At 44.1% G+C, this 23555-nt stretch overlaps 1 protein-coding gene across 10 annotated transcripts in view; it reads right to left on the minus strand.

The window, feature by feature from the left end:
• CTNND1 (catenin delta 1) overlaps nucleotides 1–15582 on the minus strand; it is a 65598-nt gene extending 50016 nt beyond the window's left edge. For 8 of the 10 annotated variants that reach the window (XM_062196109.1, XM_062196101.1, XM_062196106.1 and 5 more), the window contains exon 1: nucleotides 15347–15582. The gene's annotated coding sequence lies outside the window, so the exon portion shown is untranslated. Of the gene's footprint in view, nucleotides 1–14733; nucleotides 14756–15275; nucleotides 15297–15346 lie in introns of those variants that run through there. The other 2 variants (XM_062196100.1, XM_062196098.1) reach the window with 2 other exon arrangements.
• Nucleotides 15583–23555: the final 7973 nt, after the last annotated feature.

Here is a 23555-nt window from a genome sequence, read left to right on the forward strand (position 1 = left end):
GCAACATTTATATTTTAGAACAGAATTTCAACAGCAGGGTCTAGCCACCAAAAATTCTATCACTGAAGCACATAAAAACAAAACTTTAAAATCTCTTACCTAGCACCAAATCAGATTTCTTTTTTCTCTCGACAATAGTGAAAAATGAGTTATAATTGTTAGTATTCTTATCCAATTCTTTCATTCATAGTCCGGGCCAAATAAATCACTATCGATTAAGTACCACAGTGTGAAGTGGATAACAAAAGCAGATAGAAATAGGAGCATTTAAGTGGGGGGGGGGGGTATTTTTCTGAGATACTGAACAAAAAGAAAAAGAGGCTATAAAAGACACACCCCAAACAACTGGACACACCCAAATCAACGCACACGCTGCTGCTCCAAAAGGGCACTTGGGCTGGTCAGGTTCGCTGAATCAAATTGAGCAGGTTACACACAAAAGGAGCACTGACTCAGAAATGCGATCACCCTGGGGTGTGAGGGAGCAAGCAAACCAGCACAACCAATTACAATTCAACCAGAGTTCCCAGTTCTAACTGTATCTCTAGCTGTCTGCAGACATATTTAGAAAACCCAACCAAAGGAGTATGTAATGAATGGGGAAAGAGAAAATCCCTGCCTGGAGTGCCCAAGGTTTAAGCTGAATCCTCCTCAATGGATGGGAGAACAAGAATTTGTTTTGGCATCTAACTTCCCACACCCCTCTCTCTCCAAAGCAGGCCCAAAGCTGAGAACTAAAAAGGAGAGAAACTAATGTGATCAGGAAAGGCTTAGCTACATTCCAACTAGCCAATATCCATACAGTATTAAGAGTACCTGAGAATCCTCTTCATTACTGAGAGCTGCTGGGACTCTGCTAACACACATCCAATGCCTCCACCACCCCCAACCCCCAAACATTCTGAAGAGAAGGGTAATTGAGAAGGCTTGATGAAGGCACCAGCTGTTTCCACCGCTCTCCCTCCGGCCCCTCCTGAGACCACAGTTCAAACACTTAATACAATTGACTGGTCAGTAGGAAGGAGAAGCCTGGACTAAAATAGCAGGAAGAGTGCCAACTGGCCCCACTTAGAAGGAATGCTTTCTTGGCTCAATTTAAAAATAAGAAACCTTTGTCGCCCACACCCCTCTCTGCAACTATGTTCTCCTTTCTACTAACTACCCCTTGGTGTCAAATGGATTTGTTTCTTTCTTAGACTTCTTAGTCTATTTTCAAATATCAGAGAATACAGAAGAGGTGTGTATACGACTGCACGTAAACAATGTCGGAGAAATTGGGAGGCTTCCTAGACTGCAGGAGCCAAACGTAGTGGGGGAAGGAGACAAGAGTACACACTACACCTGTCTACTTATTTCAAGCAAGAAGGGAAAAAACATTATGCAGCCACACTTGAACACTGAGCTAACACAACTTCCCAGGCATGGGGAGCCAGTTAAGAGACCAGCCCCTCCCCCACCCTTATTACAAGTTGGCCAGCGTGAGCCAAGGAGGATGGGAAGGAAGCCAACACTTCCTTTTCAGACAGGAAGTAACATTGGCCCTTCCTGTCAAGTTTTAAACAAATTGTCCAGCTGAGTTCTAATGCTAACATCCTCTCCTGATTTGCTCCACAATTTCAAAATGGAGAGGGGAAATGGAGATACAGTCTAACAGTTTCCTTCAACCTAATAGGCAAGTCCTCCTTACCACACCAAGTGTTGGCTTAACTTACCAATCAATAGAAAACACAATTCCAAAAGGATACAGGACACAGAGACAAGATAACTTCACTTCAAATTAACCACCTTCTTGCCATTTCTGTTACCATAAACTGGTTATCTCAGACTAATTAACAACCCACCCAAAAAATAACACATACATTTTCAGGTTTTGTGATCCTCAAACCTTAGTGATAATTATACCTGAGGAACTTTTTGAAAAAAATACAATTCCCCCACTTCAATTTCTGGTGGGGGAGGTCTGCAGATTCAAATTATTTATTTCAGGCAGAGGCAGAGAGACAATCTTCCATCTACTGGTTCACTCTCTGAATGCCCACAACAGCTGGGGCTGGGCCAGGCTGAAGCCAGGAGCCTGGAATTCCATCCAGGTCTCTCACGTAGGTGATGGAGGCCCAAGCACAGGCCATCTGCCGCTGCTTTCCCAGACTCATTAGTAGAGAGCTGGATGGAAACAGCTGGGTCTCAAACAGGCACCCAGATAGGATGCCAGCATCACAGGCCCTAGATAACCAGCCCACTTGACAACTTAAAAAAAAAAAACAAAACAAAAAAAACCACTTTTTTAACTTATTTATTTGAAAGGCAAAGTTATAGAGAGAAAGTGAAGACAGATCTACCAACTGCTGGTTCACTCCCCAAATGGCCACAAGAGCCAGGGCTGGGCCAGGCCAAAGCCAGGAGCTTCTGGGTCTCCCATGTGGTTGCAGAGGCCAAAGCACTATGGCCATCTTCTGTTGCTTTCCCAGGCACATTAGCAGGGAGGTGGCTTTACCCGCTATGCCACAACACCGGCCCCCTGAATTCATATTTTTGTTTGTTTGTTTTTTATTTTTGACAGGCAGAGTGGACAGTGAGAGAGAGAGACAGAGAGAAAGGTCTTCCTTTACCGTTGGTTCACCCTCCAATGGCCGCCGCACCGCGCTAATCGGAAGCCAGGAGTCAGGTGCCTCTCCTGGTCTCCCATGCGGGTGCAGGCCCCAAGCACTTGGACCATCCTCCACTGCACTCCCGGGCCACAGCAGAGAGCTGGACAGGAAGAGGGGCAACCGGGACAGAATCCGGCGCCCCAACCGTCACTAGAACCGGGTGTGCCGGCGCTGCAAGGCAGAGGATTAGCCTATTGAGCCGCGGCTCCGGCCAATTCGTGTTTTTAAAAAGCCCTCATAGCGGGATAGATATTTGGCCTAGAAGTTAAGCAGTCTACCTGTACCATGTATTAGTTAAGTGCCTGAGTTAGAGTGACATCCCGCCTCCCAATTCGGCCTCTTGCTAACATGCACCCTGGGAGGCAGCAATGACGGCTCAAGTAGTCAGGTCCCTGAAATCCAAATAGGAAAACTGGATAGAGCTCCTAACTCCCATCCAGCAATTAAGGAGCAAATAAGTTGGGGTGGAGGGTGGGGATGCCACAGTCTCTCTTACTCTGTCTCTGCCTCTCAAGTAAATAAAAACACTTTTTAATTTTTTTAAAGAGCCTTTATAATGGTTCTCATCATCAGCGTGATAGAAACCACTCTGCTGGCCTGTATCTGACATCCCTCCTACCCAACAAAAAGGGTACTGGTTGTAAGACATCATTTGGGCCTGTTTTACTGTTCCCCAGACAGTTCACATCAACATTCAGTCTGGATCAGAAACTCAGAAATCACAGATTTTTACTTTTTTTTTTTTTTTTTTTGACAGGCAGAGTTAGACAGTGAGAGAGAGAGAGAGAGAGAGAGAGAGAAAGGTCCATTGGTTCATCCCCCAAGTGGTCGCTACAGCCGGTGCATTGTGGCCGGCACACTGCGCTGATCCGAAGCCAGGAGCCAGGTGCTTCCTCCTGGTCTCCCATGGGGTGCAGGGCCCAAGGACCCGGGCCATCCTCCACTGCACTCCCGGGCCACAGCAGAGAGCTGGACTGGAAGAGGAGCAACCAGGGCAGAATCCGGCGCCCCAACCGGGACTAGAACCGGGGTGCCAGTGCCGCAGGTGGAAGATTAGCCCCGTGAGCCGCAGCGCCGGCCAGAAATCACAGATTTAAACATAAGGGTGTTGTCTGGAATTGTGCAGTCCTGAATCCTACACTCTAGACTAAATCTGAAGAGAAGACCTGTCCTACTTGCCAGCACCACCTTCTTGGAATCCAGAGGCGCCGTATTGAAGGATATCCCTATTCACACCGCAGATTAAACAACTCAATTTTTTAATTTTTATTTATTTATGTGAGAGGGAGAAAGGAAGATCCTTCACCCACTGATTTACTTCCCAAATGACTGCAATGGCCAGGACTGGGCCAGGGCAAAGTCAGAAGTCCAAAACTCCATCCAGGTTTCCCACATGGATGGTAGCAGCAGAAATACCTGAGCCACATTCCAATGCTTTCCCAGGCACATTAGCAGGGAGCTGGACTGGAAGTAGAAAAGCCAGCACACAAGCGCCAATATATGGGATGCCAGCACTGTATCACAATACGAGTCCTTATTTTAAAACATATTAGGAACAAAGAAACAAAGACTGTGCCAAATTTTCAAATATTGATTCCATATTTTTCCCAAAATAAGCCCAAACTTTTAAACCTAGCATTAAAGACCCTGGATAATTCCAGCCCACCTGACAACTTAAAAAAAATTTACTTATTTATTTGAAAGTCAAAGTTATAGAGAGAAAGAGAAAGAGTTACAGAGAGAGAGAGACACCTTCCATCCGTTGGCTCATTCCCCAAATAGCCACGATGGCAAGGCTGGGCCAGGCCAAAGCCAGGAGTCATCCAGGTCTCCCATGTGGCTGCAGAGGCCCACCATGACCATCTTCCACTGCCTTCCCAGGCACATTAGCAGGACGATGGATCAGAAGTAGAGCAGCTGGGAACTGAACCCACACATAAAGGATGCTGGCACTGTAGGCTGTGGCTTAACCCACTATGTCACAATGCTGGCCTCTCTGGTTCTTTTTTAAGTTTTACTTATTTATCTGAAAGAGTTGCAGAGAGAGAGAGAAAGAGAGGGAAGGAGGGAGGAAGCAAGAGGGAGAGGTCTTCCATCTGCTGATTCACTCCCCAGATGGCTACAGCAGCCAGGGCTATGCCAGGAGGAAGCCAAGAGCCAGGAGCTTCTTCCAAGTTTCTCATGTGAGTGGCAAGGCCCTCAACACTTGGGCCATCTTATGCTGTTCTTCCCAATCCATTAGCAGGAAGCTGGATCAAAGTATAGCAGACAGGACTTGAACCAGTACCCACATGGTATGCCAGTGTCACAGGTGGCGGTTTAAACTATGCCACAATTCTGGCCCCTGGTTATTTTTATTAAATATTGTCAGTGTTGTGGTACAGCAAGTTAAGCCACAGTCTACAATGCCAGTGTCCCATATATGGGCATCAGTTCCTGTCCCACCTGCTCCACTTCTGATCCAGCTCCCTACTACTGTACCCGGGAAGGCAGCAGAAGATGACCCAAGTACTTGGGCCCCTGAACCCACATGGAAGATCTGGGTGGAGTTCCAAGCTCCTGGCTTCAGCATGTACCAGCCCCAGCTGTTGTGGCCATTTGGGGAGTCAACCAGTGAATTGAAGATTTTTCTCTCTCTGTAACTCTGCCTTTCAAATAAGTAAATCAAGAGAGAGAGAGGAGGAAGAGAGGGAGGGAGGGAGGAAAGAAGGCAGGAGGGAAGGAAAGAGAGAGAGTAAGGAAGGGAAGGAAGGAAGGAAAGAGAGAGGGAGGGAGGGAAAGAAAAAGAAAGAAAAGACAAGACCGGAAACTCTAGATTCAAATGTTACCTCTGGGGCTGGAACTGTGGCACAGCAGTTTAGGTAAACACTTGCAACACCAGCATCCCATGTCAGAGTGCCAGCTCCAGTCCTGGCTGTTCGGCTTCTGATCCAGCTTCCTATTAATATGCCTGAGAGAATGGCAGAGGATGGCCCAGGTGCTTGGGCCCGTGCCACCCAATTAGGAGACCTGGATGGAGTTCCTGGCTCCTGGATTCAATTTGGCCCAGACCCAGCTGTTGTGGCCATTTGGGGAGTGAACCATTAGATGAAGATCCCTCTCTCCCTCTCTCCCCCTCACTCCTGTCACTCTTCCTTTCAAATAAATGTCTTTAAAAAAAAAGTTTTGTTTTTTTTTTAAAAAAAAAAAAAACCTCTGATACTTATCCAAGCAAGTCATTTTATCTTGTGGTCTGCCTAAGAGCATGGGAGTAGCAAAGTGTCTTTAAAATAGCCACAAAGGGAGAGGCCAGCATTGTGGCACAGTGGGTTATGCTACTGCTATGTGACAACCACAAACATCTCAGCCCCATCAATATGTAAACTACATATCAATCAGCTATTTAAAGCAACCTGAAATTCTGATATATCTGTGATTGTCTAAAGTATTTCCGATGCAAGATGATACCTAACCAAAGGGGATAGGAAAAGGAAAAATGTTTCCAGATGGAGGTCATCTCCAAGATGATATTCAATAACAGAATGGTAATTAGAGATAAGCATAATTAAAAGGAATATGGTTTAAAAAAAAAAAGAGAGAGAGAGAGAGAAACAGAAGAGAAGAGACAGAGAAACTCACTGAGGGACAGACTAGCTAAACCAGAAACCATGAGAGGGAAAGGGGATGATTCAAGACACAGGTAATCTGGTGGTGATCAAATATCCTTTCACTTTCCTATACGGGATTGCCATAGAACATCAAATCATTATATACTTGGTGCTTCTTCCTCAACTCCATCAGAGTCAGGCAGGCAAATGGTCCTGTATGTGTTTTAATAACTCTAATGCCTAAACATACATATGGAAAAGGAAAAAAGACACATAGTTGTCAGGAATAATCATCACTCCCAAGACAGAAAGATGGATATGGTGACCTATAAAGCGGTTCCCAAAGCCATTAAATCCAAATGATTAGGACTTTAGGAAAGCAGGAGTTTTTTGGTCAAACAAGCAAAAGGAAAAACAGCAGATAAGCGAAGCCAAGTACAATATTTGGTCAAGTACATAAACCAAACCAACAAGCATACTCCAAAGGAAACTGTACCAGGTGTAGATTGTCACTCTGTTCACAGAAAATTGACTATAAAAGATATGAAGATGAGAAAATATATTTCTCTAGGGAAAAAACAGTTTGGTTTTACTTGCCAAACATAGACACAGTTATTCTGCTGCCCTAATATTATCATTCTGCAAGATAAGTGAGCTCAACCTATACAAAATCTGCTCCTATGCAAATATGCTGTGTGTACAGGGAGCTTCTGCAATGGGAGGAGGATAGAGGCTGTGTCATGTGCTACCCCAACTTACGAGGAATACATAAAATTTGGCATCAATTGTTTTCTGTGGGACCTGTAGTGAGGAGATAACTTTTCTTTGTACTGTAAAGTATACAATAAGGTCTTACCTTGTTCCCCTTTCTCCACACAACTGGGCCTCTCTGGACAAGTCTCTTACTTCTCTCCCTGCCCTAATCTCTCTTATATACTGGCCACAACAAGCCTCCAAGCCTTTGCATTTTCTACTCCTCATATCCACATGACTCCATATCTCATTTCTTGTGGTCTCACTCAAACATACCTTAACATAAGGCCTTTCCTGACCACTCTATATAAAACAGCCTCATTCCCACCTTGGCACTTATCCTCCATCCTATGTATTCTGCTTTATTTTCTCAGTGGTATTAGCACATTCTGACAGGCTGTATTTTTTATTTGTTTAGTCATATTAGTCTCTCACAAATAGTATATAAGCTCTGTGAACTCAAGTATGAAGTCTATTTGGTTTATTATTATATCAGGGCATGGCACACAACAAATTTATTTTGAACAGATGAAGATGTTTTACTTCTTCAGTGAATACAAAAAGTTAAAGTTTAGAAAAATAAGTCACTGGGCTGGTGCTGTGGCACAGCAGGTTAAAGCCCCAGCTTGCAGCACCAGCATGCCATATGGGGACCGGTTCAAGTCCCAACTGCTCCACTTCCAATCCAGCTTCCTGCTAATGCACCTAGGAAAGCAGCAGAGGACAGCCCAAGTCCTTGGTCCCTTTCACACACATGAGAGCCCAGAAGAAGCTCCTGGCTTCAGATTGGCCCAGCTCCAGCCATTGCGGCCGTTGGGGAATCAACCAGCAGATGGAAGACCTCTCTGTCTCTCTCTCTCTCTCTCTCTCTGTAACTCTTTCAAATAAATAAAATAAATCTTTAAAAAGAAAAAAAAAAGTCATATTCTTTTTCTTTCTATAATATTTTTATTTTTTAAGTTTTTTTATTGGGGCTGGTACTGTGGCACAGTGGGTTAACGCCCTGGCCTGAAGCACCTGCATCCCCTACGGGTGCAGGATTCCAGTCCTTGCTGCTCCACTTCCAATCCAGCTCTCTGCTATGGCCTGGGAAAGCAGTAGAAGACAGCCCAAGTTCGTGGGCCCCTGCACCCGCGTGGGAGACCCAGGGGAGGCTCCTGGCTTCAGATCGACGCAGCTCCAGCTGCTGCAGCCAATTGGGGAGCGAACCATCGGATGGAAGACCTCTCTCTGCCTCTCCTCTCTCTGTGTAACTCTTTCAAATAAATAAAAATAAATCTTTAAAAAAATTTATTTATTTGAAAGGCAGAGTGACAGAGCGAGGGGGAGAAAGAGCAAGAAGAGGCCGGCATCGCGGCTCACTAGGCTAATCCTCCGCCTGTGGCACCGGCACCCCGGGGGTTCTAGTCCCAGTCGGGGCGCCGGATTCTGTCCTGGTTGCTCCTCTTCCAGTCTAGCTCTCTGCTATGGCCCAGGAAGGCAGTGGAGGATGGCCCAAGTGCTTGGGCTCCTGCACCCGCATGGGAGACCAGGAGAAGCACCTGGCTCCTGGCTTCGGATCAGCACGGTGCACTGGCCACAGCGGCCATTGGGGGGTGAACCAATGGAAAAAAGGAAGACCTTTCTCTCTCTCTCTCTCACTGTCCACTCTGCCTGTCAAAAAAAAAAAAAAAAAAGAGCAAGAAGAAGGGAGACAGGAAGAGAGAAAGAGATTCTCCATCTGCTGATAACTTTCCAAGCACTCACAACAGCAGCTAGGGCTGGACCAGACTGAAACCAGGAGCAAAAAACTCCATTAGGATGTCCCAGGTGTGTGGCAGGGACTCAAGAACTTAAGCCATCATCTGCTGCTTCCCAGGCACATTAGCAGGGAGCTGTATTACACTAGTTTTATACTTGTGATCTTAGGCCTATGAATTAGGGTTCCCTGTAGCCTTACCTGCCTATCTGGCTGACATTCTGCAGAGCAGACATTCACGTGGCCAAACTGTACCCTGATTTACAAAGTAGTCAATGAAGAGCAGAACAGTAAAGAGGCTCAGAATTTCCCTCATTCCAACAAAGAAGCAAAGAAATCAGATTGGCCCCAATTTCTCTTTTTCAATAGACTACTCTATTTTAAAAGTACTGAATATACAGCAGTTACTTTATTTCAGTAAGATCGCTTCACTCACAATGAAATGGGAACTGCAGGTACTTTGATAAAGGTATTGAAAAGTTGACCCAGTTTCCTTACAATGTCTAATGTCCTCTACCATCAGAATTTATTCTGGTTTCTTAAAATATAAGGTCCCTAAATCAAAAATTTTTTTTCACTCTACAAAGAGATCTCTCAAAGTGGTACTGCACTCCAATACAGAAAAATAGGTACACAAATTTATAATTTACTTTGGAGCAAGTAAATTTATTTTGCTCTACTATCAACTAAACCAAAATGAGTAATTAATTAGGATATGGATGAGACCCGAAAATCAAAGACAAAAACTAATCTGAACTGCTAGAAGAGATCAATCTTCTTGGACTACAATTGTAATCCTAATCTAGAGCTACCTAAAACAAAGCAGAAGCAACATCCTAATGCTTGTACCTTTAGCACACAAGCAGTTTATTACAGAGTAAGAATCAGAAATTTCCTCCGTATTACGTGTTAGTGAGGCAAAGCAATGCCATGAAGACCACCAACCTAAGGGGAAAAAAATATCAGGAAAGCAAAGCAGAGAGATACCACAAAGTACAGGAAGTAAACAAAAAGGAGAAAGTGTAGACAAATTGGTAGAGGAAAATGTGCATTTTTCTTTTAAATGCTAAGGGGCGGGGTTGGCATTGTGGCCTAGTGGGTAAAGCCACAGGAGCCTGTGATGCTGGCATCCCATATGGGTGCTCATTTGTCTCCTGGCTGCTCCACTTCCTATGCAGCTCCCTGCAAACAGCCTGGGAAAAGCAGTGGAAGATGGCTCAACTATTGGGGCCTGTACCACCCACGTGGGACACCTAGGTGAATCTCTGGCCTCCTGGCTTCACACTTGTCCAACCCTGGCTGTAGCAGCCATCTGGGAAGTAAACCATCCAATGGTTTACTTCTCTCTCTCTCCCCTTTCCCTTCTGCCTCCACTTCTGATCCAGCTTCCTGCTAATATGCACCTTGGGAAGCAGCAGGTGACGGCTAAAATACTTAGCTGTCTGCCACACACATGGGAGTCCTGGAGTTCCTGGTTCCTGGCTTCAGCCTGTACAAACCCTGACTATTGTGGCCATTTGGGGAGTAAACCAACAAATGGAAGATTTCTCTCCTTCTAATTGTCTTTCAAATAAATAAATTTTTTTAAAAAACAGCTTACCCATCCAGAAAGCCCATTTATTCTGTAATGTAAGTATTTACATCCACCACAGAATCTCAAATTTAAAGAGACCTTGAAGGACATTTAGTCTAACAAATAAATGAAGATTGAATTTACTTCAAGCATCTATTCTGATAACAAACTCAAGGTATACATTATCCTATAAATTATACATATATTAAATCATGTAACTGTCAAAATACTATAAGATAATTAACATTATTACCCCCAATATAAGACAAGGACACCAAGGCACACACAGGCCACTAAGCAATCTGTCCCAGGTTCCTGCAACCCACATGGAGACTTTACAAAGTTCCTGGCTCCTGGTTCGGCTCGACCTGACCCAGCCCAGTCTTCACTGTTGCAGCCATTTGGGGAGTGAATCAGCAGATGGAAGATCTTTCTCTCACTCATTCAATCCCACTCTCTTTGTCTCTCTACCTTTCAAATATTATAAATAAACTTTTTATTATAATCACCTTTTGGGGCCAGTGTTGTGGCACAGCGGGTTAAGTTGTCTGGACTGTGGCACAGCAGGTGCAAAGCCGCCACCTGCAGTGCAGGCATCCTATATGGGTGCCAGTTCTAGTCCTATCTGCCACACTTCAGATCCAGCTCCCTGCTAATATGCCTGGGAAAGCAACAGAGAATGGCGAAAGTTCTTGGGCCCCTGCACCGATGTAGGAGACCCGGAAGAAGCTCCTGGCTCCTGGCTTCAGCTTGGCCCAGCCCCAGCCATTGCAGTCATTTGGGAAGTGAACCAGCAAATGGCTCTGGCTCTGTCTCTTCCTCCCTCTCTATAACTCTGCCTTTCAAATAAACCTTTAAAAAAGAAAGAGGGACCAGTGCTGTGGCATAGCAGGGAAAGCCACTGCCTGCAGTACCAGCATCCCATATGGGCCCTGATTCAAGTCCTAGCTGCTCCACCGCTGATCTAGCTTTCCGCTATGGCCTGAGAAAGCAGTGGAAAACGGCCCAAGTGCTTGGGCCACTGCACCAACATAGGAGACCCAGATGAAGCTCCTGGCTTCTGGCTTCTAATCGGCCCAGCTCCAGCCAACGCAGCCATCTGGGGAGTGAACCATTGGATGGAAGACTTCTCTCTCTGCATCTGCCTCTCTGTAATTCTGCCTTTCAAATAAAGAAAAGAAATAAATATAAAAAAAATATATAAAAACCTGATCATGAAGGACTTTTAAAAAAGAAAGAAACAAGGGCCGGCGCCGTGGCTTAACAGGCTAATCCTCCACCTTGCAGCGCTGGCACACGGGGTTCTAGTCCCGGTTGGGGTGCCAGATTCTATCCCGGTTGCCCCTCTTCCAGGCCAGCTCTCTGCTATGGCCCGGGAAGGCAGTGGAGGATGGCCCAAGTCCTTGGGCCCTGCACCCCATGGGAGACCAGAAGAAGCACCTGGCTCCTGACTTCGGATCAGCGCGATGCACCGTCCGCAGTGGCCATTGGAGGGTGAACCAATGGCAAAAAGGAAGACCTTTCTCTCTGTCTCTCTCTCACTATCCACTCTGCCTGTCAAAAAAAAAAAAAAAAAAAAAAAAGAAAGAAAAGAAAAGAAAGAAACAAAGAAAAGCTAAAACTTAAAATCTTTCATTATTTCCAGAAACTTTGCTTAAAAATAGAGGGGAGACATGCATAATAACTACAGACTAATAAAAATTTCAAAATCACACTGCAAAATCATTAAGCTATGTTGTTTTGCATCCTATCTCAACTTCCTTGCAGGCCTTCCCCATAAGTCTCTCACTGATTCCCATCAAGCACTTTGTTTAACTAAGGCTTACTAACAACCTCAGTATGTACAGGACACTAAGAGAAGTGCTAAAAGGATACAAAGATAAGACAATACCTACACCCAACAGCTCACAGTCTAGGGGAAAGACAACTTTATTACAGTGTGACAAATACATTATTTGAACTACCTCCTACAAGCATCTCCCAGCAAGCTGATAATACCATTCCACACCACATACCTGACAATTCTCTGGAAGAAGAAATTTCACTGATAATCAAATAAAATTTGAGATAATTCCAGGATATTTAAGAAATTAGGACAGCAATCCCTGACCTAAAGATTAAAATGATGTCCATTCTAGTATATCCAGCTCCTGGGGGTTCTAAGGAAAATGAATCTTTTACATATATTATCCCAATATGGGTGGCAACAGGGAGTTGGAAATCCGAGAGTACTGACCCCGCAAAAGATGAAACACTCCTGTCTCTAGCTAGGGCTCTTTTTAGTTCTAACTGTTGTTTCCATTCTCTCTAGAGAATGGCAGTGCATTAGTGGCTATGTTCATGGACTTTGTAGTCAGACCAGGGTTAATCCTGACCTCAACCAATTTACAGGCAATGAGATTTTTCAGCAAACCTCAGCTTTCTTAAAAAAAAAAAAAAAGAAGAAGAAGAAGTTATTATGGGAAATTAAATAATTAATGCAAAAGGCTTAACAGGGAAAAAAATGGGGAGGAGAGGTTGGAAGACAAGGGGGCTGGAGATTAGGGGAAGGAACTGGCAGTTATTACAGGGTACCAAAACAGAAAACAATAAATTACACAGAACTGATCATTTTATTATTCCAACCGATAGTGATCTATGCTTAATTTACTTGTATCCTCCTATCTCATCCATCCCTAGAGAGCAGCTACTTCATAAATCTAAGGCTAGATTGTAATTACAAGGAGCTTCTTTTCTTTTTAAATGTCCAATAGTCCCAATGTTTAAAGATCTCCAATAGTCTCAATTAGTTGAGAGAACATGTTCTAACCCCTCTAACTATCCACACTGGAGCCCAAAAAAAAGGTACTAGAATTTTAATCACCCAAAAGATACCCTCACCTGAAACAGAGACCACTACCTTACCTAACAAAGAAACCAAGAGTGTATAGGAAGCTAACAAGGGAAAAAAAAAACCACAAGTCATACTTGTCATCACTGACCCCAATGTCAAAATAAGGAAAACAAAAAATTAAAAAATAAAAGCTTTACTCACCCACACCCCTTCCTATAATTCCTGAAAGAACCAGTGGAGGACAAATCTTCCATTTTATAACCCCAAAGACTATGTACTACACACCAGTCAAAACAATGCCTTAGTTCGTGAAAATAGTCCTGGACACCAGTTAACTAGGATTCTCACTACAGCAATACAAAGCCCAGTATTTAAAGCCGGACCCAAATCACCACCATTCAGTCATCCAGAACCTATATTCAAACTGCCTTTGTACTCCTCCTTCAGATTCCCTCATCCCTCCCCCTAAAGGCTGGAGAGGGAAACCGACACTGTGGCAGCAACATGACCAATCTTCCAATGATCCACCAAAACCTCTCTAGGCTGGAAACAAGGCAGAGAGAACATTTGAAAGAAAATTGTAAAAATATTAAATGAGAACTACAGTCCAACAAACTGTCTACATTGTCTTTTTCCTTTCCTTTTTACTTGTTATGAGATCAGACATCAAAAATTTCCTGTAACCCTTGCCTAGATTATAGCAAAAGCAGGAACAAAGTTCTGCTTCCTCCTGAAGCCACAACCTCACAAGGATGAAATCATATTTCAAGAAATGCCTTCATTCTAGAAAAGAAATTCAAGGAAGTGTTTCGGCCTAAAAGAATGGGGGGGGGGGTGAGGGGTTAGGAATGGGAAGCAAATCAGAGTGTTAGTATTATTAAAGACACATACTATTTCCAAGCTAGTGAGTAGCTAAAACATTAAGGCCCATCTTGTTACAATTAAGACCGTATCTACTCTAGCTATAATTTTCAGACTCATTTGCGTTTTCAAAGAGAGAAGAGCACATCCCAGTTTTTAGCTGCTGATGAGTTGGCTATGGGACTACCTAGAATCAGTGCTTTTGCAAGAATGCATTTGCAAAAACAAAACAAATCTTAAGATTAAATAAAAGACACGAAAACAGTCATGGGCCATCAGCTCTAACAGATTCCTGATTTCATGATAAATCAACTGACAGAAAAAGATCTCCAAAAAACAACTTTCAGATTGGTTTAAAAATAAAAGTTCCCCGTGTGCTTTCTCAAATGCATTTTAAACACTAAAGTTTATGCAAGTGGTTTCTCTTGGCCAAACCTTATTCAACCCCATGCCCTTTTCACCGAGCTCAAAGCTGAAAATATTTTCAGGTGTGTTACCACTTTACTCAAGTGAAATAATAGGCATGATTAGTATTTCCCTATCCCTTTAAGAACATAAACCAAAAGTTATCATATTTGCAGATTTAACATACAACGCCTCCACAAATCTCTGCCATCAAAGGTAGTTTTAAGAGGAAGAAGGGGTGGCAATTCAGTTAACAGGGATTCATTTGTTTTCTTTTATAAGGCAAAGTAGGGAGGCTACATCTAGCTGGAGAATGAGGCTCACACCCACCGCACCTGGAAAAGTAAGAGGGATCCACCCAGGAACGGCAGGGCAGTAACCGATCAGGGCCGTCCAAACTCTCTGGGGGAAAAAAACAGTACCATTTAAGCTGCAACCCCCCGCCACCTTCCACCTCGACAAATCCAATGATAAAAGGAAAAAAAGTTTTGAAACATATGAAGAACCATCTGTATAACTAGCTTCCGACCCTGACAAATTCTTTTCCCAACCCACACGCAACATGCCAAAAAAAAAAAAAAACAACTTTTAACTTGGGGTCTGAAAACATTAAGTATATTAGCTTAATCCAGAAAAAAGAGAAAAAACATAAAATCAAAAGAACATAACCAAATGTAAATATACACAACTTCTCTTACCACTCTGGTTCTACATAGCTCCTAGAAGTTTGTCCCTGGGTCTTGTATATTTTACCTTAATAAAATACCCAAATACCTCCCCCCAAAGTACTGAAAGTAGAAAGAAACAATATTAATTGCTTAAAAGTCACCCATCAGCGTAACAGACTCTCTCCAGTTTTTCAATTCCCTCTGGTTACCAGTAAGACAAAAATTCGACTTGGTTTCTCCGCCTTTGCCCGTCCGTACACACATTTTAAAAGGCACACACCTCAAATGTGGACTTCTAAGAACCAGTCCTTTAAGAAAGAAATCCAAGGCTCCGTCAACGTGCAGAGAAAGACAAATCCAGGAAGGCAGCTGATTCTCTCCACCTCTTCCTCCTTTCAGGGTCTTTCCTGCTCTTCTTTCTCTCTCCCTCCCTCCCTCTCTCTCTTTTTTCCCCCTCAGATCCAACACCTAAAATGGAAGTTGCACCCAGCCAAAGGCAAGGGAGCCTGGGTGGTGACAAACTGATCTGGCAGCCCTACCCCCTCGCTTTCCTAAGTGATGTCAGCCCCTGTGAGCTTCCAATAGGAGCCAAGCATAAATCAGGGAGCTGACTTTATCCAATAGGAAACTTTATTATAGGAAATTAAAAAAAAGAGAGAGGAGGAGAAAAAGAGACAGGGGGAAGTTTTATATATATATTTATATTTAAAGCGGAGACTACACAATCTCCAAGGAATCACTGCAGAGCGGGGTGGGGAGGTGTGGCAAGGGAACAAGAGCTTTTCAGAAGGACACACTTAAGCCTCGGTTCTCTCTGCTGGAGGCAGGGGCAGAGGGGAAGGGAGGATGTTCTGTTCCCTGTCCCTTCCTTCCCGGGTGGAGAAACAGAAAAGAGCCGATTCTGTCTGCCTGCCGCTGTTGGGTTTGTTGCTTTCTACCCTAAAGCATTTCCCCAAAGGAAGACAGGAAGGGGAGGAGAGAAAACCGAGAAACAGGACTACTGTGTGTTGATTGGGATGGGAGGGGATTATCTGAGGTAAACTCTCAATTTCATTGTTTTGGTTTAATTACATTAGAGTTAATTAGAAAAAATAAATGCCTGGACTTGCTAACAGTTTTTAAGTTTCTGAACTGGAAGAAAGCAGAATCCACTGAGCTGTTGAGGAAAACCGCTGTCTTCCTATTTGTCTCTAAATCAAAACAATGTGGGTTTGCTGGAGATAGTAAATGGAATCCAATAAACGAGTAGTATATTTAAAGAGGATAACAGTATGTATAAAGACAAGTAAATCTCACATCAAGAAAATTCAATTTTTTTGTGTGAACTTCAAGCTTAAGATGATTTAGTTCAAACATTCCCATACACTTGACCTAAATTAAGGATTACAGAGCTATAATTTAAGAGATATTTTAATACAATCTTAGACTGTTAGACCATGAAAGTTCTTATGCTACTAGATCATGAAGAGTTGGATTTTTCTCTTTTTTTTAAATTCTTGATAAAATCTAGTATTTTATGCTAATTCACTGATTACTTAACAAAGATGATGACAATGAATTCAAGGATTCATTTTTCTTTCTTACTGACAAATCTAAAACCTATCCTATAGATTGCTGCCAAATCAATCTTCATAAAGTTTTCATAATCGAGAATAGTGGCTAAGAGTATAGGTTCTGCAGTCAGAGTGCCTGGCTTCCAACTCCTCCTCTATAAATACATTCACTCAAGTATATGTACTACTATGTGACCTTGGGCTAAATTATATAGTTTTTCTGGGGTAGACATTTGGAAAAGTAGGTTAAGATGCTACTTGGAATGCCTATATTCCATATCAAAGTGCCTGAGTTCAGGTCCCAGCTTTCTGCCAATGTGCACCCTGTGAAGCAGTGGCAATAGCTCAAATCTTTGGGTCCCTTGACACCCACTTGGGAAATCGGAATTCAGTTCCTAGCTCCTGGCTTTGTTCTGGCCCAGCTGTTGCAGGCATCTGGGAAGTAAACTAGCAGAAGGGAGATCTCTGTCTCTGCCTTTGAAAATATGATTTTAGATATATACAATCTCTCTGAGCCTCAGTTTCCTTAACTATACAACGGGGATAACTATTTCTTTCACAAGATTGTGTGGGAATTACTTAATAAAATTCTAAAAACAATATATGGCATATAATATAAAATGACTAAGAATTCATTAATATTGTTTCAGTATCTACCTTGCCCAAGAGCCTTCAGTGGCTCATCACTGCCCAATAATATCAATTAACAATGAAATGTCTACCAAGTGAGAGGACACTCTTTGAGCTCATTTCCTCTTTTAAAACACCACCATGGTGGGGTTTGCCTCTCTTGGAGGCCCTCTCCTGGCCTGACTTGAATAAATGTTTCTTTTCTTTCTGCCTTGAAAAAAAGAATCATGGAAATAGTAGTATTACCATCATTTTACAGAGAGAAAATCAAGTCTCAGCAGGTAAAGAATCTGGCTAAATGAACCCCTCATCAGTTTGACTCCAAAGTCCATGCTCTTTCCATCACTTAGCAAGATGACCAGATAAAGGTCAAATTCCTCTTCCGCTTTCAAGGTACATTTATTCATTCAAAACATCAAAATAACATTAACTATACTCTGATCTTTCCTTACCTAAACTGGAATTCTAACCTCCTTAGCATAAATGTGCCCTTTTAATCAGTCTGATGTAGTCATCATCCACCCCCTGGTACTTGGTCTACAATCTCATAAACACTTGCATTTGTTCCATAAAGTCCAGAGAGAATTTCTCTTAAGAGGCCAGCACTGGAGTACAGTGCATTGAATCATTGCCTGCAATGCTGGCATTCCATACATGTGCCAGTTTGAGTCCCAGCCGCTCCACTTCCATCCAACTGCCTACTAATGCATCCAGGAAAGCAGCAAAAGATGGCCTGAGTGCTTGGGACCCTGCCACCCATGTGGGAGACCTGGATGGAGTTCCAGGCTCCTGGCTTTGGCCTGGCCCAAACTCAGCTATTGCAGCCATGTGGGGAGTGCACCAGCGGAAGGAAGGATCTTTCTCTCTCTCTGCAACTCTTCCTTTCAAATAAATAAATAATCTTTAACTTAAAAAAAATAATTTCTCTTAGAAAGTGCTGGAAGACCAAATAGGCATCACAGTACTTGTTTGATAGGCTTTAATCAAAGAATGGCAAAATGAATATATCATAACAAAGGTATGAACAACCTTTAAAGTTTCATTATCTAAGAATCTTTTCCCACTTCTTTTTTCTGTTCTCCATAGCAAATCTGAAAGCTACAAATGATTGCCAAAGGAAAACAATCAGCATAAGAGAGTGTTATTGATTCACTGATTACTAGATCAGAGCCATTTTAGAACCTGCCATGGTTTTCTAGAGATAAATCAGTCTTGTTTTTTTTCCATCACTGCTCACAACTTCCAAGTATTTTGCCTTCCTTTTTGCTTTTGTGTGTGTTTGTGTGTATTTCTGTCTCTGCTACCAGAAGATAAACTTCATGTGTCCATGTGAAGTTTTTATTTTATTTTATTTTTTTAAGATTTATTTAAAAGAGAGAGAGGTCTTCCATCTGCTGGTTCACTCCTCAAATGGCTGCAACAACTGGAGTCTCATCTGGGTTTCCCACATGAGTGCAGCGGCCTAAGCACCATCCTCCATATCAGCAGGGAGCTGGATCAGAAGTGGAGCAGCTGAAACCTGAACTGGCGCCCACTACTCACATGGGATGCCTGCACTGCAGGCCGGCGCTTTAACTGGCTGCGCCACAGTGCTGGCCCCTGACCTAGTCTTCTCTGTTACATTTACCACAGCTGAATGAATGAATGAAGTATTTTTGTTTACTAATTTATACAATCCCGGGACAAGTAATGAATTTGTAGCTAACATTCAAAATATAATTACAAATAAATCAAGAAAGGAACTCAGTGGTGGAAAACATGCTAAAATTTAACTAAAATTGCTACCTCCAAAGAAAGCATCACAGGCATTAATACTAACTCAAAAAAAAAAAAAAAAAAACCCTTTATACTTAGTGTAATAAAGAGAATAAAAAGAATTAGTTCCATTTAGGTTTATTTTGAACATCTACTGATAACCAGGTACTCTACTAGACATCAAGGATAACAAGATAGACAAGTTTCCTGTTTTCACAGAATTTACATTCTAGGAGGAGAGAAAAGATCAATAAAGATAAATGCAGACCAGGCACTGTGTAGAGAAATTGATGGGGGCTGGCACTGTGGCTTAGCTTGTGAAGCTGCCACCTGCAGTGCCAGCATCCCATATGGACGCTGGTTTAAGTCCCAGCTGCTCCCCTTCTGATCCAGCTCTCTGCTATGGCCTGGGAAAACAGTAGAAGATGGCCCAAGTCCTTGGGCCCCTTCTGGCTCCTGGTTTCAGATCGGCCCAGCTCCGGCCAGCCGTTACGGCCATTTGGGGACTGAACTAGTGAACGGAAGACCTGTCTCTCTGTCTCTCTCTGCCTCTGCCTGTCTGTAATTCTGCCTTTCAAATAAGTAAATAAATCTCTTTAAAAAATAAAACAGAGTGATGAGACTGACTTACGGCTTACTCTTGATTGTATATTAAGGACAACCTCTTGGAAGAAGTGAGGTTTAAGTTGAATTCTTAGTGGTAAGAAGCACACCACAAGATACGAGCAGCAGTTACTGCTGATGCCAAAGCTCCAAGGTGTGGGGCTACAACACCCTGCACCCAGCTGAGGTGCTGGAAATGAGGATGGAGGGATAGGTGAGAATCAGAATATGAAAGTTTGCGTAAGGAGTTTGGATTTTTACTGCTCAATAGAGTAAAGCCTTTGGAGGCTTTAAACAGAATGACATGATCTAAATCATATTTTGAAAAGATCTACTAAATGGATTTATGCAACAAATGGATTAAAGAAGGTGCAAAATTAGTTTGAATACTATTGCACTGGTCAGGCTGTAGTGATGGTGATATGGGTTAGCATAGCAATAAAAATATAAGTCAATCAATTGAAGAGATATTTTGTACATACAGGCTTGGTTTTGTTTCTTTCATTGTTTTGTTCTGATACATGGGACATAACATTCACAGTTCAGTTTTTTTTTTTTTTTTTTTTTTTTTTTGGACAGGCAGAGTTAGTGAGAGAGAGAGACACAAAGAGAAAAGTCTTCCTTCCGTTGGTTCACCCCCTAAATGGCTGCCACAGCCGGAACGCTGCACCGATCCGAAGCCAGGAGCCAGGTGCTTCCTCCTGGTCTCTCATGCGGGTGCAAGGCCCAAGGACTTGGGCCATCCTCCACTGCACTCCCAGGCCACAGCAGAGAGCTGGACTAGAAGAGAGCAACCGGGACAGAATCCGGAGTGCCAGCGCCACAGGCGGAGGATTTGCCTAGTGAGCCGCAGCGCTGGCCCACAGCTCAGTTTTACAATCCTCAAAGTTTAACTTCCCTACCCACAACCATAACCCTACACACAAACACACAGAAACAAGATACCATAAAACGGTGAAACAATTAGGGAAGAGCTATGCGAGGTAAAAAACGGGTTTTAAAAAGAAATATTAAAAATTATTATATACAGTAGGGTGCCATGCTGTGATGACTCCAGTTCTAAAATAGACTAAAACTTTAAATGCCAAGGAGAAGAAATGGAAAAATCTCAGCTCCAACAGAACACTGGTTATCCATGAAAATAAAAACAAAAGACTTTTACTCTTTTCTACCCTCTGGTGGCTACACCCTGCCATAGAGAGTTTGTCATGTTTGAAACCCTGGATAGGTTAGCCATGCATCAGTCTTCTCGGAAACTCTACGAACACAGATTTAACTGTGTTGGACTGAAAAAAACAAACAAAAAAAGAGTTCCGTCTGGAAAATTAATGTAGCCCTGACGGCAGTATATTAACAAAAAGATATAATAATATTTCTCATCTATACTAGTATAGTATGCTAGTGCTATGCTAGTACTCAACCTGCCCAATCAAGTGTTCGCTCTACAGTAACAGATGCCACACACCATTGTTTGCCTTGCTCACTTGTGTGTGTGTGCACGCATGTGTGTGCTGCTGACAACTGAAATCTGTCCTCCTCCTGCTAAGTTTTATATCCTTTCACAAACACTGCTTCCTCTTCAAAATACGACAACTACAACTGAAAATGTCTTGTGTTCCCTGTTTCTTTTTCCATTTAAAGATCACAGGCTTCAAAGTAAGGAAAATATTGCCTGACTTGGAAGCACACTTCCTGAACCATTTCAGTACATCATCTCAAATCCTTTCTTTTTATATACATATATAAAATATATATGTAATATATATATATATTTGGGATGAACATTGGGTGAAGCAATCAGAATGGCATTCGGGATGCCCGCATTGCACTCTATAGCACCTTGCTGTAAGTCCTGGCTCTGCTTCCAATTCTAGCTCTGCTTTCCCAGGCCAAAGCAGAGAGCTGGATCAGAAGTGGCGCAGCCGGGGCCAGCCGTGGCTCACTTGGTTAATCCTCTGCCTGCAGCGCTGGCATCCATATGGGCACTGGGTTCTAGTCCCGGTTGCCCCTCTTCCAGTCCAGCTCTCTGTTATGACCTGGGAGGGCAGTGGAGGATGGCCCAAGTGCTTGGGCCCTGCACCCTGCATGGGAGACCAGGAAGAAGCACCTGGCTCCTGGCTTCGGATCGGCACAGCTCCGGCCGTAGCGGCCATTTGGGGGATGAACCAACGGAAGGAAGACCTTTCTCTCTGTCTCTCTCTCACTGTCCACCCTGCCTGTCAAAAATAAAAAAAAAAAATAAATAAATAAATAAAAAAAAAAAAAGAAAAGAAAAGAAGTGGAGCAGCCGAGACCCAAACCAGCTCCTATATGGGATGCCTGCACTGCCGGCGGCGGCTTAACCTGCTAGCCACAGCGCCAGCCCCTCAAGTCCTTTTTGAAAAGGTGTTAGGTATCAATAAAGACATATTGAGCACATGATACTACTCACCCCCACATTTTGTCCTTTCTTAGGCAAATTCCCTTCTACCACCTGCAGCTGGCAACAGTGAACGCTGCTTGGCTTTAATTAACCGCACTTTGTTACCAAAGCCTTGGATCCAGCCCTTTTCTCCCAGAGCTGGACATCAACCGACAACTACCAAGGGAGAGTAACACACACAGGCCAAATTACTGACCAGATTTGTAATGTGAGTTGGCATTCCCTATATAAATGATAAATTTGAGATCATTTTAGTATCATCTCTGAAAAATGATGTTTCCAGTCAAGAACCGAACTACATAAAAGGTCTCAGGACGGTCACAGCAGACTCCTCCAGGGAGAAGTTTCTACAATTCTCTCGGGTTATGGGTTCGAGATTCGGGATTGGAGTGGGATTCTGGGGGAAAAAAAAAACAAATTCAGAAACCTGCCCAATAACCTTGTTCCAGAACATTTCTAGTGTTAAGACATGTCTAGATGAAAGTATCAGCGCTCACGGGTCAGTCAGCAGCGTCATTCTGAGGCCTCTTCCTCCACGAAGCCCGGCAAGCTTTCAGCACGGGCTAAAACCATTTGCAGCCTCTTCAAGGGGAAGACGGAGGCATCTTTCGATGGCCTCGGAACCCACCCTAACGGGGCATCCCGACCCCCTCTGTGGTGTGCCTTCCTCCAGGACCAAAGACGAACGCGGGTTCGGTAAGAATCCCCACAAGCGGGCCCTTCCCCCTACCTCTTGCAGCAGCCCAGCCATCTTCCCTCAGCCAAGTCCCTCGAGACTTAGCCTCCCGCCCAAAGCTTTCCTGCTCCTCTGATTGGTTCTCCGCGGGGCCGTCGGCCAATGGGGATGACGTACTCAGGAAGGCTCGGGGAGCAGGAAGGCCCTTCGGCCCCGCGTCGCGCCGTGCGCGAGGGCGGCGGCGCGTGGCGTGTGGCGTGGGTCGCGTGGCCTCAGGCCCTCGCTGTCACCGCTGCCCAGTGCATGTGGGCGCGGAGAGCTCCAGGGGGGTGACTGCACAGCCTCTGCGGCCACAGGTGGCCGTGAGGGACAGCGCCGAGGTCGGCCCTCCGGGATTGCCCAGGCTCCATTCCCAGAAACCATTGCGCCGAGAGGTCTCTTTTCACAGGAGTTGGGCCCGGGGCGCCCGGAGCGTTCGGGACACCCAGCTCTGCAGGCCCTTCCCTGAAGCCGTGCTTTCTCCGCCAGCCCCCGATTCCCGTGGTTCTGGCCGGGGAGGAGAGCCCCCCGGGGCCGTGGGCCCACCTGCGCTGCTTGGCGCACGCTGTCGGTGCGAAGCTGGCCATAGGGAGGAAGCAAGGCAGGCTGGACAGAGGACCCAAGCGCAGAAAGTGCACAGAGCAGCAGATCCCACAGCAAGGCTATCCCAGGTTGGGTCCGGGGGCTGGGCCAGGCGGCTGGGGTTTGGGGAGCTTCCCCAGGGCCCCCGCGCGGCGGCCACCCTTCACCCGTGTCTCTTGCTGGAAACGGCCTTGAGCCTGCCCTTTCTGAATTGACCTTCCCGTTCTTT

This window comes from Lepus europaeus, chromosome 7, assembly GCF_033115175.1.
Source record: "Lepus europaeus isolate LE1 chromosome 7, mLepTim1.pri, whole genome shotgun sequence".
Classification (NCBI taxonomy): Eukaryota; Metazoa; Chordata; class Mammalia; order Lagomorpha; family Leporidae; genus Lepus; species Lepus europaeus.